This window comes from Haliaeetus albicilla, chromosome 6, assembly GCF_947461875.1.
Source record: "Haliaeetus albicilla chromosome 6, bHalAlb1.1, whole genome shotgun sequence".
Classification (NCBI taxonomy): domain Eukaryota; kingdom Metazoa; phylum Chordata; class Aves; order Accipitriformes; family Accipitridae; genus Haliaeetus; species Haliaeetus albicilla.
Window position 1 is genome coordinate 32025281 of NC_091488.1, and position 25274 is coordinate 32050554.

Genomic DNA, 25274 nt, shown 5'->3' on the forward strand with positions numbered 1-25274 from the left:
TGCACAAAACAGACTGAATTTTTATCTTCAATTACTTAAATTGCTTCCATCTTTTTAGCTTCTACTCAGTACCTATAATCTGAAATACATTTAGTCTAGCTTGTAAAGTTGACATAATAGGTACAGATTCTGTAAATCTTTCTAGTGGAATTCCCCCAAATTTGAAAAAAAACCCACCCAAACCAAAACAAAAACCCAACAACCCCCAAAACCAAACAAAACCAAATTACTTCAGAAAACACAGTTCTTAATCATAGAAAGCAAGCTTGTGATAAAGAAACATTTCTACCAATTTTATTTCCTGGTGTTTCCCAGGTTACCTTACAGGTAGCATAATAGGTTATAAATATGCTGCCAGTGTGAGACAAACCTCTTCATAAAGCATAATGGCAACTAAATTCTGCTATGTCAGTGGCTGAACTGGCAACTGCTGGAGGCTTATTTGCTTGTCAGTTTATAAGCATGCATTTTGGTATAATTTGCATAGTCTAATTGTGCCTTTGGACTTCTAAATAAAATTAACCTTGTGCAGGCTCATTAAAATACATATCCTTAAAAATGAATGTACTTCGTAGTCATATTTGAAAACGGAAGAAATGCGTTTGAAGTTATGGAATTGATTTAAAAATTTTGATTTTTTGGGTACCTCTTTTGTTCAGATGAAGAAAAGATCTGTTCTCTAATTAGAATAGTCAAGTAATGAAAAGAGCATTATCAAGTAGGAAAGTTACATTATGGATTTACTGTTACTTTCTGCACTCTGGAAATATTGTGCTGGAGGTAGATGTTTATGTTGTCAGAATATGTAAATCAGGAAGGAGATAGGTTAATTATCGATAAGGGGACAACTTAAGATCCTTATGCTTTAAAAATCTGTTATTGAATTAACTTAAAACAATTATTAATAATTGTTTTGTGACATTGACACATCTCTCTATATTTTGCAGTCTTATGTTTTATTATGAATACTATTGGCAAACATTTTCGGTATATACATCATAGATAAAAATCCACAGAGGAATATATAAATTATGTGTAAGTAGTTGATGCACCGTATTGAGGTGAGGAGATGGTCTAGCGCACAGAAAAAGATGCTTGAGAAAAGTGCAGTCTGCAGTTATGAATTATTTCATATGAATACTGCCTATGGCATGGATATTTAAAGAGGGTGAAAAGCCGAATATATTACGCGAGCTAATATTAACTGCCGTTAGCGAGCTATCAGAGCATGCTCAAGCAATTCAAAGAGGAGGGGACTGAACTTGGGAGCCTGTCTCGGATACAGCCTGATGTTTTTTCTTTAGATAACCAAGTTCAAGCCACTTCGTCTCTTGAAGAATTAATGTGTGTTGATTGTTGTAAGTAACGATAAAGAGTTTTTCAGGAAGTGGTGATTTCGAGCAGTTTGCATAGAGCGGCCTCACATTGCACCGGAGGGATGCAGCTGGTACTCACTCAGCTGTGAGCTGGCCCCCCAGATGGCGCTGGCTGTGGTGATGCTCTCCTGCCGCTGTCCGAGCAGGAATCACTGGGCTGGGAATTCTGATGGGGCTGTACAGAAAATGTATGCAGTTCAGGTGACTGCTGGAAGCCAGATGTTTTTGATAAGGTTTTGATAAATGTATTGGGATCCATTGAGAATAAGATTTAACATGAAAAAGCACCCAGGGGAGTAATTCTATTTTAAGTATATTCCTTAGCTCAGATAGATATATATATATTTTTTAATTTTTGTTCTATTCCTTTCTTCTAGCTTTCTTAATAAGAGCATTGGACAATTTATCCCCATGATGAAATTATATGAAATGTTTTCTGCCCTTTTTTTGAATCTAAAACCTTCAGCAATGCATACAGCACAACTGAATTTTCAAAGGAAAACTCTTTGAAGTCCTTTTTTCTTTTTTCTTTCTTTGTGTCTCTGTCTCCCCCTTTCTCCATCTCTCCCCCCTCCTTCTCTCTGTCTGTCAAGTTCAAGAGCAGCTCAGATGCCATGAATTAAGTGAAGCACAAAAGGGGAAAAGGAGACCCTTTTGAAGAACAAAGGCCTCCCATTAGGCTGCCGTGTTCTTTCTCTGACCAAAATTGCTCCCTACATGGTTTTTATTGCTGTCCACATGCTTGGCACATAAGGTAAATACAGTAGGACCCTCGTTACCTCACACTCTCTCTTCCTCTTCCCTCTTCAATAAATGTTTTGTCTCTTTGATGTCCCTAGTAATTCTTATACTGATTGTTCCCACCCTCATAAAAGCCCCAGGGGTAGTCATGGTGGTGGATAGCATTAGATACTGTGTAAATGCTTCCAGAAAAGAAGACAAACTGCAGCCAAAGAATTTATTTCAGGTGGAAGAAAATGGGAAGGAAATACAGATGTTTTCTTTTCTTCTCAACATGTTGCTTCTGTGCCCCAGCTACACTTACATACCTCAGGGAAGTTCATAATTTCTTCCTGTTTCTTTCAAAAACAAGCAAGGAAATAGGGCTAAATCAGAGTTATGAGGAAATGCATGCCACAAGACTTTAAAGCTATAGAAATCTTCTCTTAAGCCTTCTTGATTATTTATTTTTCTCTGTTTTGGACAGTTATCTGTTCCAGAGTTTGGGTGAAAAGTACCAGCTAAGGGTCAGACCTAGATAGGTTTAAAATGTGAACTTTGTAGTGTGCACCTTTTAAAAATAAATCAGACAGGCTCTTCTTACTAAAGAGAACCAAAATAGCACTGAAATGTAAGCATGCATATAAAAAACTGAAACCAGTGTAAAACGCTGTTAAACCTAAAATTGCAACTAAACTTTTTAGTACTTAAATGACAAAATTTGCTAATAGATTAAAGGTCCTTTTGGGGAGTTAATTTTTATGGCAGAATCTTGAAAGATGGAAATAATTGATGTGGGATAGTATAACTCATGCCTAAGTTGTCTGGAAATTGTAAAGCGAAGAGGTATTTCTTGGAATTTGGAATTTATGTTCTCTCAACTTCTACTTCTTTCCAAATAAATTATTTTCAAGGATACATATTTGGTTTGGTATTTGTGCTTGCTTTCATCTTCTAGTTCTGCATTTTCACTGACATGAAGTATTTCTATTAGCTTGTGTAACGCAGTTAAATATGTAATGGTTAACAGAAAATGCCCCACTATTTTTATTTTTGGCACTGATTCTTAATGCTACCACCTCACCTCCTGGAGTATATGCTTTTATAAGCGCATACTGTTATGAATATAGTAATTCCAGAGAAAATGTCAACAGGCTACTTAAAGAAATAACAATGACTCTTATCAGTCTATTTTGTAGATCACAAGGCAAGTAAAATCCACCTTGAAATCTGGCTTTTCATGGCAAGGTTGATTTTTTTTTTTTCCCCTGTTGATTATGTTGCATAAGAAATTTTATAATAAATGTTATTGATTGTAATCAGTCAAATTTTTCTTCACTCCATGTGAGCAAGGTTTTACACACCCCCTTCCCTGCAAAGGAATTAAACTCACTTTCCCATCCACCTGTAATTGGCCAGCTTAGCTGTGTGGGGAGGGAGGTGATGCTGGCATTTAATGAACTTGCAGTATAATTGGCTTATTTTATGCAAGAATGGATTGTCTAAAATGGAATCTGTAACTTGAGGTGTTCTGGTAGAATACTGTGTAAGTGGCAGTAGTACATCTACTTGTGGTAGATGTGGATGCTGTGATTAATGGCAGTGGCTACAGCTGCCTGAGTATGGAAGATGAACCTTTGTTCTGTCGTCCCCCTCCCCCTTACCGTGCACCATTTGTCATGTAGCCTCTCCTGTTGTCATTTAACCTGTGTCGTCTTAGTCCATCATGGAGCTGTACCTGTAGTCATCTTCCCCAGCCCCACAAATCTGAGCCAAACCCTGCCTCCCCACCTGCCTGCAGGGAGGTTCTGTTCACTGATCAGAGCAATCTTTGGCTGACACTGGGAGCAGATCTTCACCCTGGTCCTGAGCAGCAAATGTAGGTCTCAGCTGTGCCAGGATGGTTGCGGCAGCTGCTGGAAGTAGAACAGTGTGAGAGGAGATGCAGCTGCCACATCCATGGTTCAGCTACAGCAACTGTTGATTAGTATAAACTGCCCATCACTAGCATGGAGATGCTTTTGTTGGGAATTGTGCTGTATACTGAGTGTAATGCACCTACCACCACTGACAAGTCTGCGAACCACTGGACTAAAAGCCTCCATGTTGGGTAGAATAAGAGGAAGAGTTTCTGAGGTAGGTGGGGCTGTATCATGCAATTTAGCAATATGATTTTAATATTACTTGAAAGTTCTATAAAGATGAAAAGGAGCTTATGTATAAATACATTTTACCAACACAATAAACAGTGAGTGACAGCTTATGAGTATTCCTTCCAACACTAATAGGAGAATAATTTTCCCAGGAATATCTTGTTGATAACTTGTTTTTAAATTCCATCAGGTTATATTGTTCCTCATCTTTTTTCTTTAAGAACACGTAACGTACACCCAGAAGAGACCACTGTGAATTTTCATACATCTGCACAAAACAGACTTAGGGCCTGAATTTTGAGTTTTATTTGGTAATTTCTGTATAAGACCAGTGACATAGTAGAAGTGAAGACTTTTAGTGGCTTCCATTGAAGACTTACTTCAATAAGTAATGAAAGAACATACTAGTTAAGAGGCTTAGTTTTAACTACTTGAAACTGTGTTTCTTTACTTATATAGGAACTACAAATTTTCAACAATAGTACCTAGTGCCTTGAGGCAGAGCCCTGCAATGGAAAACACTTATTACTACTCTTAAAATAAGTTGAACATTTTAAAGTAGTGGTGATGTCTTCAGAACGATTTTACACCACCATGTTGGCACTTGCAAAAACAAATTTCCTGTTGAGATCCATGCCATAGCTTTAAAAAGCACTGAATGTGACATGCAGAGGTAGGAATCTTTAAACCAGCTGAAATACACATAGATCTGCTCTTATGAAGGGTTGTGGGCATGGGACTAGTGGAACTGCAGGTTTCCAGATAAAAATTTAGATGACTTTGAGTCTTAACACTGTACTCCAAGACTGTGGTGCATGAGAGATCCTGTTCTTCCTGCCCTGAGATGTGTACTTCTGCCAACTCTGTTCCCTCTGAGCTGGTATGGCTGAAATGTATCCTACAAGAAAAGAAGAATCCTATTCCGTTAGAGCAGCAAGATGATCTTGCCCTCTTCATGACAACACAGTCCCTCAAGTGGAGATGGAGGAGGGAAAGGATCAACTGTTCAAATGGCAGCCCCCATTCCTGAGCCAATGGTGAGGTCACAGCGTGCCCTCAGCAGGTGGCTATGCTGTCACCAAATGCCTCTCTGGTCTCCATGCCAGCTTTTTGACCTAAACTCCTGAGACTCCCTGGAAGAGACTTCTTCTTTTAAAAGAAGTTTTTGGGTTTTTAATTTGAGCGTAGCTCTTGCAAAGATTGTCACTTTGCCACTACATTTTCAAGATCTCAGCATTCTTGTATGTCTGTGATATCCTGAATGTTCCTTAGTACGAGTGCCAAGCCACCATATGCAACTGAGCTCTACAGACTGAATGTTTGCTACTTTGCTTAAAAGTGTTTTCTGTATCTAAAACTTCCTCCTGTAGTGTGAAAATGGAATTTATTTTTTTTGCACTGATGCTGCCAGAAGTTTCTTAGGTTTGTCTTCATTTTGAACTCTTAGTCATTTAGGAAAGGCTTGCTTATCAAAGCTCTGAAATGCTAGGTTGGTTATTCTAGTCATTGAGATTCTCAAGGAGTCGGTCCAGGGTAAGTGGTCCATTACATCATCTGTTCCTTCCCAAAGGGCTAATATTTCTTATTAGATTCCTAGTAGAGCTTTGAAGCTGTACAACTACTCTCATCCTCATTACACAAAATGTAAAATTTATTGAGTTAAAACAAATACAATTTTCTGCTTTTTTTATTCTTTGGTTTGCAGACAACAATAAGCAAGACTCCATGCACTTTGAACTGTAGCTAGCATTCTGAGTTCTCTGCCATGGGAATGGGCTCTCTTTCAGTAGCTTGTTTTAGGTTATAATACGGAGATTATTCTTTTTATGTTTAATTTCCTTGTTTCTTGTATTTAGCATTTTTTTCAGGCAGCAGCATAAAATGAAAACTTTTGAAAAAAGATTGTGTTGCATGTTGGATTTTGAACACTAAGTAAAACTTCTAATGTTTATTGCCATTCTGCTGTGTGTTAAATCAATCTCATATCAGGCTTGTGAAGAGGAGGTTTTGTGTACTGATACTTGATGTTTTCCTTTCTAAGGGCAAACCAAAATGTTAAATTAATTAGAAATTGGTGTAGCAAAATCTATTCAACCACTTTCAGTAGAATTCTCTCTGGTGGGTGAAGTTTTCAGTCTATAGTGGTTTAGGAAAGGGCTACCTGTCTGTTTGGCTGTGATAGTGTGGTCTATCTTGACTGGGCATTAGAAGACAGGACTTCACATATAAATTATGTTATGGTAACCACTTACTCTGAAGGGCATACAGTAACTGTCAGTGTATAAGAACGCTCAGCACCTTTTTGACTGTAATCTGCTTTTGTTAAGGACAAAGCTAATCTGAATTATTTCATACAGCTGCAAGCACTCAGCTATTTAACACAGGTTATTGACACACTTTAACTTGTGGTGCTGGAGACTTGGCTTTTTTTTTTGCATACCATCCCCTGGACAAAAGAATCACTGTATTTTCTATGTGTTTCTGTTTCTAGAGGCATCAGGAATATGAAGACAGGTTCATCACCTTGACTGGGCATGGGAGTGCTGGCTTCTGCCCCAGCTCTGTGGGTTTTTTTGGTGGTTTTGTTTGTTTTGGTGGTGGGGTTTTTTGTTTCTGTGTTTTTTGTTTTGTTTTTTTTTTTTCCTTTTCTTTCCCTGGGTGACCTTGGTCAAGCTGTTTCATTATAGCATCCCTTTCTTCTTTTTTGCATACCGACCCTCCCCTCCCCCCTTTTATTGTTTGAGATAGAGACAATGGCAACCAGTTCTGGAGCTTTTGGACATAACTGATAAAATTAGTCTTGATTTATTTTTGTCAGTTTGGGTTCTTTTGTTTCTGATCACTTGGCTATCTGATCTCAATAGTACTTGGCCATGTTTTTCATGTCTGGGTGGTCTCTAAAAATTACAGCAATGCACAATCAGCCATCCCAATTCAGATTACGGGCGTCAAATCATAGAATCATAGAATCATTTAGGTTGGAAAAGGCCTTCAAGATCATCGAGTCCAACCATTAACCATGCCCACTAAACCATGTCCTGAAGTACCCCCTGTACTTGCTTTTTGAACACCTCCAGGGATGGTGACTCAACCACTTCCCTGGGCAGCCTATTCCAATGTCTGACAACCCTCTCAGTAAAGAAATTTTTCCTAATATCTAACCTAAATCTCCCCTGCCGCAACTTGAGGCCATTTCCTCTCATCCCTGCCGCAACTTGAGGCCATTTCCTCTCATCCTATCTCCAGCCACCTGACAGAAGAGACCAGCACCCACCTCACTACAACCTCCTTTCAGGTAGTTGTAGAGAGCGATAAGGTCTCCCCTCAGCCTCCTTTTCTCCAGACTAAACAGCCCCAGTTCCCTCAGCGGCTCCTCGTAAGACTTGTGCTCCAGATCCGTCACCAGCTTTGTTGCCCTTCTCCGGACACGCTCCAGCACCCCAATGTCTTTCCTGTAGCGAGGGACCCAAAACTGAACGCAGGACTCAAGGTGCGGCCTCACCAGTGCCGAGTACAGGGGAACAACCACCTCCCTGCTCCTGCTGGCCATGCTATTTCTGATATAGGCCAGGATGCTGTTGGCCTTCTTGGCCACCTGGGCACACTGCTGGCTCATATTCAGCCGGCTGTCAACCAGCACCCCCAGGTCTTTCCCTGCTGGGCAGCTTTCCAGCCACTCTTCCCCAAGCCTGTAGCGCTGCATGGGGTTGCTGTGACCCAAGTGCAGGACCCGGCACTTGGCCTTGTTGCTGTGACCCAAGTGCAGGACCCGGCACTTGGCCAACTTCATACGATTGGCCTCAGCCCATCGATCCAGCCTGTCCAGATCTCTCTGTAGAGCCTCCCTACCCTCAAGCAGATCGACCCTGCCTCCCAACTTGGTGTCGTCTGCAAACTTGCTGAGGGTGCACTCAATACCCTCATCCAAATCATCGATAAAGATATTAAACAGAACAGGGCCCAACACTGAGCCCTGGGTGACCCACCACCAATTGGATTTCACCCCATTCACCACAACCCTCTGGGCTCGTCCATCCAGCCAGTTTTTCACCCAGTGAAGAGTACACTTATCCAGGGAACTGTTCTGAAGATTGCATACCTTGTTTTGAAGTGAAACATACGGTTGTTGCTTCTTCCACAAAAACTCACCCCAGCCTAATCCACAAACACAAAAAACCCCAAACAACAACAGAAACAACCCCCCCTGCTATACCAAAAAACTCCACCAACTCTAATTCTTCATCTTTGAAGTTTTTTTTCCTTATCTATTCTCACTGACACATTCTAGGTTATTCTTACTCATTACAACCTATATGATTTCACCACCCATTTTTTTCATGCTGCACATCTGAATGTAGAGATTTTTAAAGATTTACCTTGCATTCAGAACTATTTCTAGCTGATCTTCTCTCTTCTGGGACTGGAATGAAGCCACATGTCTCTGGTTTAGGTCATTGTCACTGCAGCTGCAGTATCTGAGAGCCTCATGATCTTTCCTCACAATATGCTGTGAGAAAAGAAGGATTTTTACAGGTAATAAACTGAGGCACTAAGGGCAAGTCTTTAAAGATATTTAAATATGGTACTTCTCTCTTGTTGTGGAATTACCTTATTAAAGGTACCATCAGGGTCAAATTGGTGCCTATCTCTTGTGGATTTTCTCATGACTTGCCCATATGTTAGAAATGGGGAAGTCTGAAACCAGGTCTCCTATGCCCAAAGTTAATACAGTGAGCATTTTTTTTTTTTTAATTTCTTAATAGATTAGGATTTTAATCTTCTAGGAATATTAACCCTTCCATTAGAATTTATTGCTAAAAGCAGCAATAGTAGCAAAGAAAGCCACGAAGCCTGTATTCTGCTGAGATATCTTCCTTTTTCTGCTTACCACAACCCAATAGTCTTTCCAGATAGGAAGGGACTCCTGCCATATTCTAAACTCCTTTAACTTGGATCCTTCCTTCTGTATGTATCTCTCTGCCTGTATTTCATTTTTGGACCAGGAGTCTGTTGTGCTGATTTTTGGATGTGTGTGTAGTGTTAGAATTCAGGGAGCTTCATTCTCAGGAGAAGGTTTTAGATGTGGAGCACTTAAAATGTAGCCCAAAGCTGTTGCCTAGAGAGATGGAAGGTGTCTTCACTTATCTGTTCTCAATGGTTCACATTTAGGGAACACCCTCCTCCCACACTTTTTCTAAATTACTTACATATTTGTATGATTGTATATTGTAATGTTGTGTTGAAGTAATTATTGGTATTCTTAGTGAGGTCTAGAGGCTTGTATAGATGACTTTCACACCTTGGAGCTGCTGCGTGGAATTCACTGTCTAGGATTAAGGATTGTGATCCTGGATTCCCTTTCTGGGCATAGTACCCACATTGGAAGAGAATAGTCCTGCAGTATGCAATTTTACTTTAAAGTCTCATGGATATCTTCCATATCCATACTTGGAGAGCTTAATTAACAGAACTAATTACCATTCCAGATAGATCTACATTTCCCAATGTGCATTAACATACGGTTTAGGAAAGTAGAAAGGAAATGAAGCTGTCATGTTTGTGTCTGCTTATCAGCTGTTAAATCTAAATGCTCAGCTCTCCATGGGAGTTATGGGCATGGCCCAAACAGTTCTTTTCCCCAGAAGGCATAATTTTCTCAGCTGAGAGAACACAGGTTTCCTAAACAGAGAATCACTGCTGACAATCCACTTAAAAAAATTATAGTTAGTGAGTAAAAACCCCTGTCCTCTGGCTTAGCAGCACACACTGAATGCTGGCGTCATCCTAGGCAACTGAAAAGTAGGGTTTGTGGTTGTGCTTGCCTTTAGGAGAAATACGTATGCTTTCTTCTTGCAGCCCTTTCTGAGAGGCCAGTCTGCTTTTTCTTTTGCTTGCCTTGTAGCCAGAGCGCGGCTTGCTTTGTCTTCCTTCGTAAAATTGCTGCTGCTGTTGGCTGTGCGGGTTTGTTCTGTGAATGCGGGCTGGGAGTCTCGGGAGGAGAGAGAGACTTGCAGTTCTAATCTCTCCTTGCCTTGCCTCTGGTCAGGCAGCCGATTGTTTTTCTGGTTTTGTTCCTCCGGGTGGCATCTGTCTTCAGGAAAAATTTCCTTACAGCAAAGTGTAGACTGCTGAACTGTGGCTGTCTCAGTATTGCTGTTTCTGACTGCTATGCTGAATTAATTATGTGAGCTGTTATGATGTAGGTGCTTGAAATGTTTGTGGCTGTTCAAAATGGAAGAGTTGCTCTTAAATGAAATTCTTTCTCTTCCTCTGCAGCCTTTTTTTGTTTGTTTTTACTTTACTCTTTTTTACTTTTTCCTGAATAAAAGATTTCATATTTCAAATGTATAAAAATTGGTTTTGTGCCACTTGGGATGCCTTTCCTATTTGTTAATGTCTTTTGTGATCTTATTGTCAGCATTAGAAGTCGTTCGCATGCCTATACAGCATTTCACTCCCATCTTTTAAGCTTTACCTCACCTTAACTTTCTAGTTGTATATTCTTGTTTAATACTAATCAACTGTTTCTTTGTTGTTCAACAAGTTATACTTCAGCTCTGTATAATTGACTCAGTATTACCTGAAGGTTTCTCTTAAATAACCGTTTTAAAGGACTGGAAAACAGTGTTCTTTAAAAGATTGGATTAAAATTACTTGATGTACAAAATTAAAAATGTGAAACATGTGGCTATACACAATGTTGCAAGATCAGCATGAACCTGACAGAGTTTAGAAGGGATTCTGCTCTTGCTAGGTGAAGACTTGAACAAATACATGGCACTTGCAGTGTTCCCCCAAAGGCCAAAAGAAACAAATTCTCTCAAATCAGAACGTGATTTCTCTGGAAAAGTTTCCTCTACTGAGAACACCTTCTCAGCATCTCCTGGGACTTGAGCCATAAGGTCTTTGGTTCAAAGCAAACTGGAGTTTGCACAGGGCAAGGGTAGAGAAAAAATTAATCTAGTGAAGACTGCAGAGCTCTGTTATCCTGTATTTCATGGAGAAAATGTGCATATGTGGTTGTATTCTGTGCTAGCTGAGTTATATTATTGTTTTCTATTGAAATATTCTGGTATTAATAAGGGGAGAGCTTTAAATGTTCACTTTTTTTTGTTTCATTTTTAAGAAACTAAGGGTTTGTGGGCTGGTATAGTGATTTATGCCATTCATACCTGTAAAACTCAAGTTTTTCGTAATATAAAATTCAATTTATGTAATGGCAAACAATATTCTAAATACGAAACAAATGTGTTAACAGTTGGACTTGATGATCTTAGAGGTCTTTTCTAACCTAAAAGGTTCTATGATTCTATTGCTTTGCCTACAGTAAGCTACTGAGATGCTTCTGCTCAACAATTTTACTAGTCTGTGGTAGAGTAAAGTTAACAGGTAGTCAGAACCTACTTAGGTATTAAACAAAAAAGTAGCATCACTTTTATGCTCTCTTTTTGTTCTTAGGGAAACCATGACTAAAGACACAAGTTAAAAGTATGCTGTATACAAATGGGCAAAATGCTATTAAAATAATAGAAATATTTCTTAATGTTTACTGGTGCCTAAAATATACAGTGTAATGTATTGTAGTTTGCCTTCTCAGGTAACAACTGTATTTTTTCAGCTGAAAATTGAACACAGCTGAACTGTTGTGCAGCAGATACTTAAAGCATTATTGGGACAGCTTGGCCTACTCCACTGTAAATTGTACCGAAGTCTAGATTTCGTGGAAATACATGTGCTGAAATTTCCAGTGTTGTTTTTTCAGATGTGTTTTGAGCTTGTCTGATGTGCGTGGAAGTTACAAGTGCCAGTGCTACTTTAAAATTAAAATGAATGGTTTTGCATTTCAGCATGTGCTATTTAAAAAGGCATGTTGCTCCAAATAAAGGAAGGGAACTCTCTTATTCCATTTGAGAGAATTTCTTGAGGAGGAACCTGTAAAAGTGCTGCTTGTGGTAAATTTCCTCTTCTTCACGGGCAAGGTGGGGAAGTAGGGAGGAATGGAAGTTGGAACTTGAAAATGGATATTTCTGTATAACTAATACAATTATTCTGCAGGTCACCAGGGCTGCGGAGTCAGCTGTTGTGTCTGGTGGATTTTGATTAAATTGGAGCGCAACATTTTCTTTTCCCCTTTGTGTGAATCTGGTTCTTTGAGGCATGCCCTCCTAGAGCATGTACTGTTTCAGCCTTTGTTTCAAGCATTTCCATTCTTTGTGCCTGTTTTGAGCCCTAGGAATTTTTTCCTTATGCCTTGACCTTGGTGTACCGTGCATTTGTGAAGCTAATAAGGTAGATCTAAGAGAATGGCCTGTCCCTCAAGTTGAGGGTGAGAGGCTATGAAATAAACACAAAGCGTATTACTGAATGGGAGAAAACAGAAAGAGATATTTAAGAGGAGGGTAAATATGCCTTTACATAGCTTCTAGGTGGCAGGGAAGAAGATGATGTACTGACAAAAGGTTGTATTTTCTTTCTTTGAGAATATATTTTTGTTGTTTGTTAACCTGTTTACATTATCTAATTTAGATTTTATACTAAAAGCTTATGAGCTTTATTAAACCTCATAGGTTGACAGGATTTTTTGGGCATGGGGATGTTTTAAGCCTGTTTTCCAAAGAATGTTGAGAGTATTGGATTTTGCTGACTGTTAATCCCATCTCTTATAATTTTTTTCCATCTGCTGTCCAGTTGGTCATGTTTGTCAGGGGCATGGAAGTCTCAAGGAGACTAGGTTCCTAGGCATTGCCCAGTAGATGATCAAGTAGAAGAAACTGCTACCATTCTCATGAAATGAAAGAATTCAGTAAGAATATGAGACTCATAAATTGTTGGAAAATTAATGCAGAGAAGAGACCTTTGTAAACACACGTATTGCAGAAGTTCAGTAAATCAGAGACTCATCCTTAATCTGTTGTGTGTATATATAATATGCCCTTAAGTTAGACAAGTCTTTTGTGTGGTGAACTGTACAGTTACTTGTAACCTCTATTAATTCTTTAATCTTGTTCCTGGGAGACTGTACAAATGATCATACTGGTAGAACTGAGGGGGTAGAGCAGGGCTGGAAACAAGTGCAGGGGCATAGAATTTGATTCAAAAGACATGGTTGCCAAAAGAAATGCTTGCCAAAAAGATGGCTTCTCTGCCACATGGATTCTTGTTCTGAGGTGATGCAGATTTTTTCTTGAAATTAGGACATGCAGAACAGCTTTTTTTGTAGGTAGAGTCTGATATATTAAAAGGGGTAAACTTTAATCATAATCTGGTTAAAAAAACCCACAAAATACAACTACTGCATCATACAAATACTTTGGAAAAGAACCTTTGCTAGTTTCGTTGCACATTAAATTACATTGCCACTGCCTGTGTTTTAATAAAATTTCTATCTTGTGTCCTTTCAAGGGGAAAAAAATTTTGGACAACTTTTTACCAAAATATGAAGATGGTATTTATCTACCATATTTTCTTGGAAGTGTTTGTTCTGAGAAAGTAGATAGTATGTAAATAGATTGAGAGCTTAAGGAAAACTCTGAAGTTGAGCAGTACTGTGCCAGCTTTTTTTCTGTGAACTTTATCCATTAGAATATTACATACAGCAGATCCTAGTTCAACCCAATATAAATGTGTTTACAGTATGGTGGGCTCTATCTTGTTCTTCACTGCAATGGTAGGTAGTAGAACCATCCTAGAAAAAATGAAAAGTTTATGGATGTCTTTTCGTTCTCCATTGCTTGTAAGAGAGTTGATAAAATTCAGTCTTGTGTTATTTTGCAGTCAAAGCAGTATATCGACTAATTTTTAACATGCTTATCTATCAGCTGTTGATAATAAACCTAACTAGTAATTCTAAGAGATGAGCATTGCCTCAGTTGTCTTGAGTCAATATTGACAAAACATGTCTTGATACTGTGGCAACATCTTCCGTGGCTTTCTCTTGACATTGTTTGATGCATTGGATTTTGCACATTGTCCTGTATTTGAAGGAAGCTGAAAATGTAAGAGTGCAAGTGTGTTTTGCAGTGTAAGACTTTTGGATGGTCACAGTCCAATGCTTTATTTAAGAGGAAAGCTAATGTTATAGTGTTCAATCACTAATGTAGTGGATAAGGTAGCAATTGGCTACCAATAGCAGTGATGGTGACTTGAGTGACTCCTACATATGTATATCTGATTACAGCATTATTTTTTAGGCACTTTAATAGTATAACCATACAGTGCTGTTTCTGGAAGAGAAGTGCATATGCTTAAGTTATGGCTCCAAGCATAGCTAAGCCAACATAACAGCTCTCTGAAGCTGAAACGGGACTACCCTTACTCTCTTACCTTCAGCTCCATCATCTTGCCTTTACTCCTCTTCCCTTGGAAAGTATTCTACCATTCTGGCAAGTTATATACCCTTCTGGAAGGGGCTCACTAGTGACAAAGCCAGCACAACATAGCCAGTAATGGTGGGAAATTCAAGTGGGAAGTGTGGCCTCCCTTTAACAGTGGTAAGCCATCACATTGCTGTACCCTGTCTGTTCACCCTCATGCTGAAGTTATAACACAAACCTTTTAAAAAGTTTCATGCCACTGGAAGGACAGACCATTTCCCCTTTCTGTTCCACTCCTTCATGATTCAGCCTCTGTCCTTGTGTCTGTTTTCAGTCTCTGACTTCCATACATAGCTGATTTAACTTGAAAGAAAAATAATTTTCTGTTAGCTTTTTATCAAATTAGTTTTATTCTGGATTGCCAAGTCAAATTGTCCCTCCCTCTGGTTAGATGAGTACCAGGGCCAGTGTGAGGGAAGAGGTAGAGCTGTCTTGTTGTGACTAGGGGAAGGAAAGAAAATGAGGCCTTTTTATTTCAGTGGTGGACAGTCGTTAGATTGGATTGGTTATAAAATCTAAATGTATTGTGAGGCTGTGGTTTAAACAATTTAAACCAAACTCGATTGATTCCGTTCAGTCCCACTCTTGGTGGCATTTGCTGCACTGTGCTTGTGTGACTTTGTAGTCATCCAGGTTGGGGAGCTGAGCTGCTGAAATTGTTTTTCAGAAGGGTTAATTTTCTGCTGCCCAATTCTCTGAGCTTGCTAATCTCACCAACTGTGGGGTCAGTTGAGTGCTGGTATGACCCCATGGGAGGTATGGCTAGGGAAAAAGGGGGTCAGCCTACAACTTTGTCAACTTTGGTTGTATTCGCTATCTCGTTAATAAAATGTTTCAGCTACTTCTACATCCATATAAATTATGTAGATGAGATAATTTACATACATAATGCTAACCAGGGCGAGATGTTACATGAGTTAGAGTAAGACAATGTTTCTTCAGTCCTGAGGAAGATTGAGTTACAGTGAGATTAATTGGGAGTTTGTGAAAAATATGAATCAACAAAGGAGATAAAGGAGGCTCTAATAGGTGGAAGGTACTTGACTGGGGCTTCTGGGAGTCAATATGAGGTGGTGTTCTTGGTATGTTCCTGGCAGTTGTGTTCCCATGGTGACGTGAAAGCACTCAGTTATCTGCGTCTTGTACTGGACTTGTATTGGACAGATGGAAATCAAAATACAGATCTTATACTTCTTGCATAATTAACATTTGCATGTCACTGCTGTGAGATGTAACTGAGGCCAAAAGATTAACAGGATCAGGAAAGAAAAGGGATTATTCATTTACAGTACATTATGTTAGGTTAAATGAAGGCTTTGTAAAGCCTTTGTAAAGAATTGAAAAACCATTATACAACAGGGAACAAATAAAGTGCTAACCAAAGGGGGATTAGGAAGAAACTTCTCTGGTAAGTAGGCTGTTCCATGGGTGTCCACTGTGAGGTTTCTTATACCCAGCATTAATCATAGTCAGGCAAGTTTTAGGTTAGGTGATTCATCTCTTTGCAACAATTCTTATGACCACTTAAACAGATGCTATCTGCTGATTTGAATAGAAATGTGTAGCTCGAAAGACTGCTTAGGGAAGCAAAGTTTAAATTCAGTTATGCACGAGATCTCTTTCCAGAAGAGACCCTCTTGAGAAAGGACAGGGTCTACCATAATCAAAGTGTAACCAGAAACCTGACAAAGAAATAGCAAAGATGATTATTTACAGTAGGAGTGTATGGTGAAAATTGTAAGTGAGGAGGAGCATTTGGAATGTCAAAACTATGCTGGAGAGGTCAGTGGTATTAACATTACCAATTAGAGAATTTTAACAGCTAAAATAGTGGCTGCATGATTTAGAACTGAACATATCTCTGATTTCAAGTGTGATAATATAATAAAAATTATTAGTAAAAATTGGTAAAAATTAGTAAAAACAAATAAGGTGAGCTCAGCAGCAATAAAAAGGGCCATTAATATGATATGCAAGTTTCTGTAATTAGGCAGGACAAAACCCGAAGAAATTAATTATTAATTTGACTGTTAATTTAATAGTCAAACCGATGATTTATTGGGCAGGCAGGATAGATTAGCTGCAAGCTGAAGTAATGCTGTAAGATTCCCAACTGGCACAGTGAAGTAAAATCTGAAAGAGGAGAACTGCAAGGAACGCTGTTTGAAGGGGCTTCCCAATCCTGGAGTCTGCCTGTTGGCTGCTGCAGCCAAATAATCTCTGAGAGAACAGATCTCAGTGAAATACACAAATACTGATGGCTGATATTTTAGAAGTAATATAAAAATGAGGGAAATTAAAGAATAAACTCAGTGATGATGACTCATTTAAATTGTACCTCTGCTACCTGGTATCTACTTTCCAGCAACAAAAGCTGCTTGACAGACAAGTAACTGCTCATACTCTGCTATTTAAAAGGATGCTATAGATTTGAAACAAAGTAATTGAAAAATAAATATAGTAAATACTTTAAATGGCTTCCTGCCCCCTGATGAGGCGAAGAGGAGTCCAAATGGGGGTCTGGTCTTCATTATCTTTCTGCTGGCTTGGGAGACCAGGAGTCCCAGCTACAGCTTCATCAGTTTGCTCCCTGTGCTCTCCTTCTGAAATAGCAGTCTGTGTTTTCTCGCCAAGATGGTTATGTCCTGGTTAGCAAATAAGGAGGGCAGACAGTAGCATTGTTTGGGAAGCACTGTCTGATGTAGTCATATGGAATTACAATATCTACCTTTCTCAGGCTGTTGGAATACAAGTACACAAGGAATTGTTTGGAACAATACCCTAATCTATTTTTCCTGATGGTATTTAGCAAGCTGATAAAGCTCAAGCAATGCCAATAAATGCGTCTGTTGTAAAATTTACATATAACACTTGTATGATAATGACTGTATGATGAAGGATGAATATTCTTGCAGATAGGATTTCATGAGGCAAAGTGAACCACCATAGCAGTTTGCTGTCAAAAGAAGCAGCACCTCTCCCCCCACTCCCCAACCACCCCCTGCTTCTCTCTTAACAACTTATTGTGCTAGTTGAACACCTCCTGTGGCCTGATAAAGCAGTGCCAAAAAACCACACAAACCCCCCAAAAAGAGGAAACAGTGACATTTCCCCCCCACCTCTTTGGTGGGAGCCAGCTGTCAGGTTGACATATCAGCCCATGGAGCTGTAGTCCACAGGCACTTTTTGAAACGTGCAAGGGTGAGAGCCTATGGTCTGACACGGATCGCTAGCACATTTGCACACTTAACATGTTTTAAGGGATCTTCCCCTGACCCTCCCCAAGCTTACTGAGTTGAGTTGACATGACTGAAAACTATGTTGTTTGCTCATCAGGAAAGGGTCATACATGTTCTTAACTCTTTAACATCAGGGTCACAAGTGAGAATGCAGTCTTTGAACTTTGTTGGATACTTACTAGGTTTTGAGTGGCTTTAAGCATTTCCTAAATACGGAGAGAAAATGCTGTTCTCAGAGTAAATGGGAATAAGGAGGGAGAGGAATGCTTGAGATTGTACAAGTTGGATTTCTAAAATTTGCAGATGAGGCAGCTTGCATTTAGTAATTTACAATGACTGGAAAGGAATCTCTAATTTGTTGATATTATGTATTTGTTGATGTCAGTAAATCTTAAGTGTCCAAGGAAGCTGCAGAGAGGGTGTAGAAAAATGAGTGAATCAATAATGTGAAAAAATGGGACAGGTTTATTTCAAAAGCTAGAGGCCAGTTACACTTACTTGAGTGACTAGATAATTTTATTTGCTGATAGACATTTTTTTGTTAATAAAAACGATCTAATGTAAATTTATACAATTTTTGGGGGTAGGAGAGAAAGTTTTTTCAGAGGAATTTGCTGTAAGCTTTACAAGTTCTTGTTAAGATTAAAGCTTTGTTTTGTAAGTGTATTGATAAAATGCAGTCTTTTATAATGTATCTGATTTAGAATGTCTTACTTCATTGATTACCAAATTAAAGTGATACAAAATCAATACTGAAAGGATTAAGGACAGGATAACTGAAAATTCTCGATATAGTTGTTAATGGAAAGTTAAAATCCACTAACTGTGTCTTTCTTCAGCAAGTACTCTTCTGTATCTGTCAGTGATCAGGAAGAAATACGGAAACTTCATTGGTAAAGTTTCAGAGGATGCAAAGGTTGGTGGAGTTGCAAGTATCAGATCAGTTACTACAAAGGGATCTAAGATGCACCAGTTTTTCTGGGAAGTGAACCATGTATTTTAATTTAGCCAAATAAAATGTCTGCTAAACGTCTAGCAAAAGAGATGTAGATTCCACTTTTGGAAGAGGAGCCTGTGCTCTGAAACACATGGACTCTAAAAATGAATTGAATTGTGATTAATTACAATCTGGAAATGGCTTTTGGAGTAAGACTGTACCTATGATAACAATTGCAATACTTGAATTATAAATACAGTTGAGACTAACCTTCTGGAGCTACTAGGAAATTTGTAACATAAGAAGAGTTGCTAACAAAGCCAAAAATGTTTCTGAGAAGTTGTGGTGGATTCAGAGTGTGAAAATCCTGTCAAACTGAATTTAAAATTCAGAATCTTTGGTTAAACCAAGTTGGACCGAGTGAACAGTGACTTGCTTACAGTGCATAAGGGGACTTCTGTTTAAGGAAGCCTCATTAACCAGCTGAAGGTGCATAACAAGATCCAGTTGCTGGAAACTGATCCTACTTGATTTCAGTCTTAAAGCATGCCTTATAAAAAAGGGACTTCAAGTTAACAGCTAAAGCTAAGAAAATTGTATAGCTCCATCTCTTGGAGTGTGTTAATCAGAATACAGTGTTTTTCATATAATCTATCACTTGGAAATTAAGACCTAAGTTATTATACAGGAGAGCTTAACGGCCTCCTTTTATTACAAAAATGCTATGCTCGTCTCCCAAGTCTTTTCAGAAGTCAAAACCCTCACTCCCCCGTTACCTTCTCCCTTCCCCTCCATCCCCCATTTAAGTTGTTTGTAAGCAAGTACCATGGGTAGGGTTAGTGCTGATCTGGCCAAATGACGTTCTAATTGCATATGGGCAATTTCATTGCAAGTTTGTCCTCAGCATGCGTCAACTGTCATGAATAGAAACCGCAGCAGAGATAAGAGCTGTAGAGGACAGAATCAATGTGTGCTTAAATCTCCTGTATTTTTAAGATGTACAAAACCTGCCTCTTTGTTGGTATAAAAGATACATATGAGTGAGAGTGTGCCTGCACGCATGCGTATTTGTATTTGGAGTGTCTCGTCCTTAACACCTGACATTAAATAGTTATTTGTTACACCAGTATTACCTGGGACTACATTTGAAATTCTTTCAAAATTACATGTTCACTTCTAATGTAAAGTCTGTTCATTTTTCAGCTTCTCGAATTCCAGACTCTGCCACCTGTATGTCCATTTCATTTCTTTCTGTAAATCATGTAAACCTATTGCTTGCAATATAGACCAAGAGCCTTCAGGTTTTAACTCTGTGGCTTTTATTAATGTACGATGGACTGTTAATGATAATATGGTGTCGTTCTTAAAGTGCAAATTATGCCAGGCCTATAGGGGAATACTATTTTTTGTTTTTTCTTTGAATGCATTGTGAATTTTTTTTCAACTGAGTGGGCTTACAGTCATCATTTTTAACACTAAATTGCATGTTTCACTTGCTCAGTGGTTGTACCCTGTTAAAGCTTTGTGTGTTTCCCTGGTCATTTTAATGCCACCAGCTCAGCTGTTTCTTTGAAGTGCTGCTGATTAGTCTGAAAAGAAATTTGGAAGGGAACGTAGAAAGAGTAGAGAAGAAAACTAAAACTACTTAAGCAAATGAGCAGCTTTCAAGTTAGTGATGGATTAAGGCTAGTTCCCACAGGTGGAGTAATGCATAAAGCTCACAGGTGTACAATGTCTTATATATGTTGATGGATGAATAAAATTTATAGCTAACTTCCAATGTGCACATTAAACTGCTCCTGTCTGCTTATATTTCACCTTTCATACATGAATTTATATTCTTACATGAGACAGCTAGCGTAATGATGGCCTCTTGCATAGTTAGAAGCTGAATGTTCCTGGGTAAGCTTGCCTTGCCCCCCTTGAAAAACAGGGATCACTTGCAGAGAGATGTTTAAGCCAGGTACAAGGACAGGCATTTTGGAAAGTCAGCACCAACAGAACTGACTAATGCTGAGTCTGTTTCTTATTGACTGCCTGCTTTTTTGGAAACAAATAAGCATCACGTTGTTATTTTTATGTTAGCCAGATTTCATAAGGAAAGAGAGGTTTGTGTAATTTCTGACTTTTCCTTTCTGCTCTCCCTCATAAACAGTTGGCCAATTTTAACCAAATTGAACAAATTGTGGTATTTCAATGATACTAAGTTCCTGTAGTTTTCCTGAAACTGGTGAATAAGTTAAAGATCCTGACTTTATGTTCAGTAGTATAAGCACTCTTAATGCTCCAGGTATGAGATCTTTCATGTTATGATTTTGCATGGAAATATCTACTGTATTTTCATGCTCAACAAGTAGTCAAAAAGCAAATCAAATGCTAGGACTTACCAGGAAAAGAACAGAGTGCAAAGCAATATAAGAAAAAAATAGCATTGTGCCACAATCCATTACTGCTTCTTTCTCCTGGGTACCATACAGTGCAGCTCTTCTCCCCCTACTCATGAAAAAGATGTAGAAAAGCAGCATTAGGAATCATTGTATGGAAGCCATTCACGCTTTTTATGAACAACTGTGTAGGCTAGAGATGTCATCCTAGTAAAGATAGAGAGCTAAGGGGTGATATGGCAGAAGTCAGTGAAGTGTCATGGAGGGGTGAATATATGCTTACAGTTCATGGTCTCTTTTTGTGCAAGGAGTAGGGGAAATTGAAGCAGTGCTACAGAAGAAGATAGATTCAAAACAAAATAAAAAAGAACGTTCTTCAATGTATACTTAAGTCATGGGACTCCTTGCTACAGGCTGGCTCTTAAACGTTTACAGGGGTTTAAGGTGAAAAATCTGTTGAGGGACAGATTAACTTAGTGTTAAGCAACATCCTGTGCCCCAAAAAGTCTTTCAGTTGTAATTTAGGGGAGGCAGTGTCTTACGTACCTTCTGTGTTCCTGCACTCTTGCCTAAGCATCAGCTTTTGGTTCCTGCTTCCTGGCTAGCCATAGGATATTAGCCGGGATACATGGGCCCTTTTCCTTAAGCATGTAGGGCTGTTCTTACTTGAAACCACAAGTCTAAGTGAGGAGAGATGTCCTGTTTGTGGCTGTGCTAAAGGAAAAGCGGAGAGAGCATAGTCCTTATCTGTATTGCTTATCTGGTCAGTTGACGAACAAGTACATACCTATGGCCAGTCAGTACACCTGCGGTTCCAGATTAGCCCCAGTGCCTTCTCCCTATTGTTTAGCCAGTGGATATGGAAGGGGTGTGGTGGGTTAACCCTGGCTGAATGCCAGGTGCCCACCAAAGCTGTTCTATCACTCCCCCTCTTCAGCTGGACAGGGGAGAGAAAATATAACAAAGGGCTCCTGGGTCAAGATAAGAACAGGAGAGATCACTCAAACTACCGTCACAAGCAAAACAGACTCAACTTGGGGAGAATTAACTTAATTTATTGCCAAGCAACCAGAGTAGAGTAATGAGAAATAAACCCAAATCTCAGAACACCTTCCCTCCACCCCTTCCCTTCTTCCCGGGTACAACTTCACTCCCGAATTCTCTACCTACCCCACCCAGCAGTGCAGGGGGACGGGGAATGGGGTTTACAGTCAGTTCATCACATGTTATCGCTGCTGCTTCATCCTCCTCAGGGGCAGGACTCATCACACTCTTTCCGTGCTCCAGTGTGGGGTCCCTCCCATGGGAGACAGTCCTCCATGAACTTCTCCAACATGGGTTCTTCCCACGGGCTGCAGTTCTTCACGAACTGCTCCAGTATGGGTGCCTTCCACAGTGTGCAGTCCTTCAGGAGCACCCTGCTCCAGCATGGGTCCCCCGCGGGGTCACAAGTCCTGCCAGAAAACCTGCTCCGTGGGCTCCTCTCTCCACAGGTCCGCAGGTCCTGCCAGGAGCCTGCTCCAGCGTGGGCTTCCCACGGGGTCACAGCCTCCTTCAGGCACCCACCTGCTCTGGCATGGGGTCCTCTCTCCCCGGGCTGCAGATGGATATCTGCTCCACCGTGGACCTCCATGGACTGCAGGGGGACAACCTGCCTCACCATGGTCTTCCCTACGGGCTGCAGGGGAATCTCTGCTCCAGTGCCTGGAGCATCTCCTCCCCCTCCTTCTTCACTGACCTTGGTGTCTGCAGGGTTGTTTCTCTTACATGTTCTCACTCCTCTCTGCTGCTGCTGTTTTCTGTCTGTCCCAGCAACTTTTTTTCCTTCTTAAGTATGTTATCACAGAGGTGCTACCACTTTCACTGATGGGCTTGGCCTTGGCCAACAGCCGGTCTGCCTTAGAGCCAGCTGGTGTTGGCTCTGTCGGACATGGGGGAAGCTTCCAGCAGCTTCTCACAGAAGCCACCCCTGAAGCATCCCCCCCCAACCTTGCCACACAAAGCTAATACAAGGGGACACAGGGAGAAGGCTGGGGTGAAGCATAAAGGAGAAGAGTTGGGGGCTTGGATGTAGGCAAAAGCAGTGAGCTACATGTGCAGGACACAGAAAGGAGTGGCATGAATCAAAGGTGGGATGTGTGTCTGCAGGTAAAGAACAAAGGATAGGATTTGTATGTCATGAACAATTGTTTGTCAGTTATAGGGTAACTTTAGATTTTTAGAATGACACTTAGCTGCTACAGAAAAGAGTACAATTAAAACTGGAAATACTACGAAGCACTTACCGGAGAGGTACTGTCTTGTGGAAGTCTTATAACTTGACAAGAAGGATTTGTATTTGGGTTTCTGACTTCTCTCTTTCAGCTTTGTATTCTTGATTGCAATTTACAGAATGACAGGCATTTTCTAAATGGTGTAGTGTCTCTTAAGCTGCAGTACTTTGCAGCAGAAGAGAGAAGCCATTTCCTTCACAGACATCACCTCCTGTAAATAGCAGATACTCACTTTACATGCTGAGCAGTTGCTGAACTAGGGGTATATCCAGAGTTTTATTTTCCTGTATTAATCAAGAAAAATGGATGTGATTTTAGTAGATGTTTCCTTTACAAGATGCTGTAATTGGTGTTTCACTCGCTGAGTGTTTAAACTCTGTAGCCAATATGAAGCAGATACAACCTCTTGCTCATGGCCAGCTGTGCAAGTTGCTATGGGAACTCTGTGGGGACTATCTGCAGATTACTGCTCTGGGGACCACACCTGGCTTATTTGCATTCAATTTAAGTTGGGGAAAATTCAAAAGAAGAAAAGAGGAGTGTAGACTAGCCGGTAGGCTGGCAAAAAAGGGCTTGTCATTCTGAGACTGTCACATTGGATGGAAAAGCGGCTCGTATTCATGGTTCTTGCATACTCATGCAGGGTTCTGAATTTTGTAGCCTTTTTCGTGCATTTTGCCAGTGTTGTGAGGATTGTTAGAAATGTAACGTCACCGAGGATTTTTTTGGTATTATTGCCTCTAACTTAGTTAAATCCCAGAGAATTTGTTAACTTTTGCTGTGTTTTTAATGAGTAATCTCTCTGTGATGGTGAGAGATTTTGAAGGCAGCGGGGAATACAGGTCATTCTTTTAAAATGGCATGTTAGTTCAACTCAGTGCAATATTAAAATGTCAGCACAATATTGAGTGTTGCTGGAGAGCTTAGCATAATTTTTTTCTGAATGCTGAATTGCTCTTCTGTCAGTGGAGACTGTGACTTCCTAAGAAGGCTGTGGAACAGTTTTCATTCAAGTCAGCAGCAGTGGTCAGCTAGCAGCTCTCAGGCTGTTTGTGGCTGGATTTGGGGGCGTGATGGTGTCCTGGCACTTAAGCGCTTTACTTCTTGCTCGCTTGTTCATTCTCACTACATCAACTTGCCTTTTGACCAAGACTGGACAAAAGTGATTAAAATAGCACTGTATGCTGACTTGCTCTTTACGCTATTTCTTCCACTGGGTTGACAAACTGCCTTGGTACCTTTCTGCAGGAATGTCTTACAGGAACATGTAAACTCTTTTCAGAACAGTAGGCTTAGAAGCTTTGAGAAATATGAGGTCACCACCTCAGTACTCTTGTTTAAATTTTTATATGTATATATAAAAAACATATACTATATATGTTTTATATAAAATGCAAAGTATGTATAAATATATATAAAGTATATATGTTTTTATATAAAAAATACAAAGTTCATATATATATATATACACACACATATTTTAAAAAGTGAATAGTTCTGAGTGTTAAAGGGTGGTTGTCAACCTGTAAACATTTTCAGTTCTGATCTATTGTAATGTCACCAGAGCCTTGGTCTTCCCTGAAGACTCAAGTTTTCAGCCTGTCAGGATGCTGTAGACCAATATATGGGCTTTTAATATAGATGTATCAGACATTTATAAGGTGTACTTTTTGTTTATTTGCTGTAGTTTGGTCTACTATGTTATTATAGGGTTAGTAGTTATTTTTAAGTTCTTCTGTGACGAATTCTTTGAATTTGGGGTTTAGCACTCTAAGCCGGGTCTAAGCAAAACTACTTACTGGTATAACTATAGCTGTTA

The 25274-nt window shown here is 39.7% G+C and overlaps 1 protein-coding gene across 6 annotated transcripts in view; it reads left to right on the top strand.

Moving 5' to 3' along the window:
• POU2F1 (POU class 2 homeobox 1) overlaps positions 1–25274 on the top strand; it is a 121927-nt gene that overhangs the window by 27489 nt on the left and 69164 nt on the right. The window lies entirely within an intron of this gene.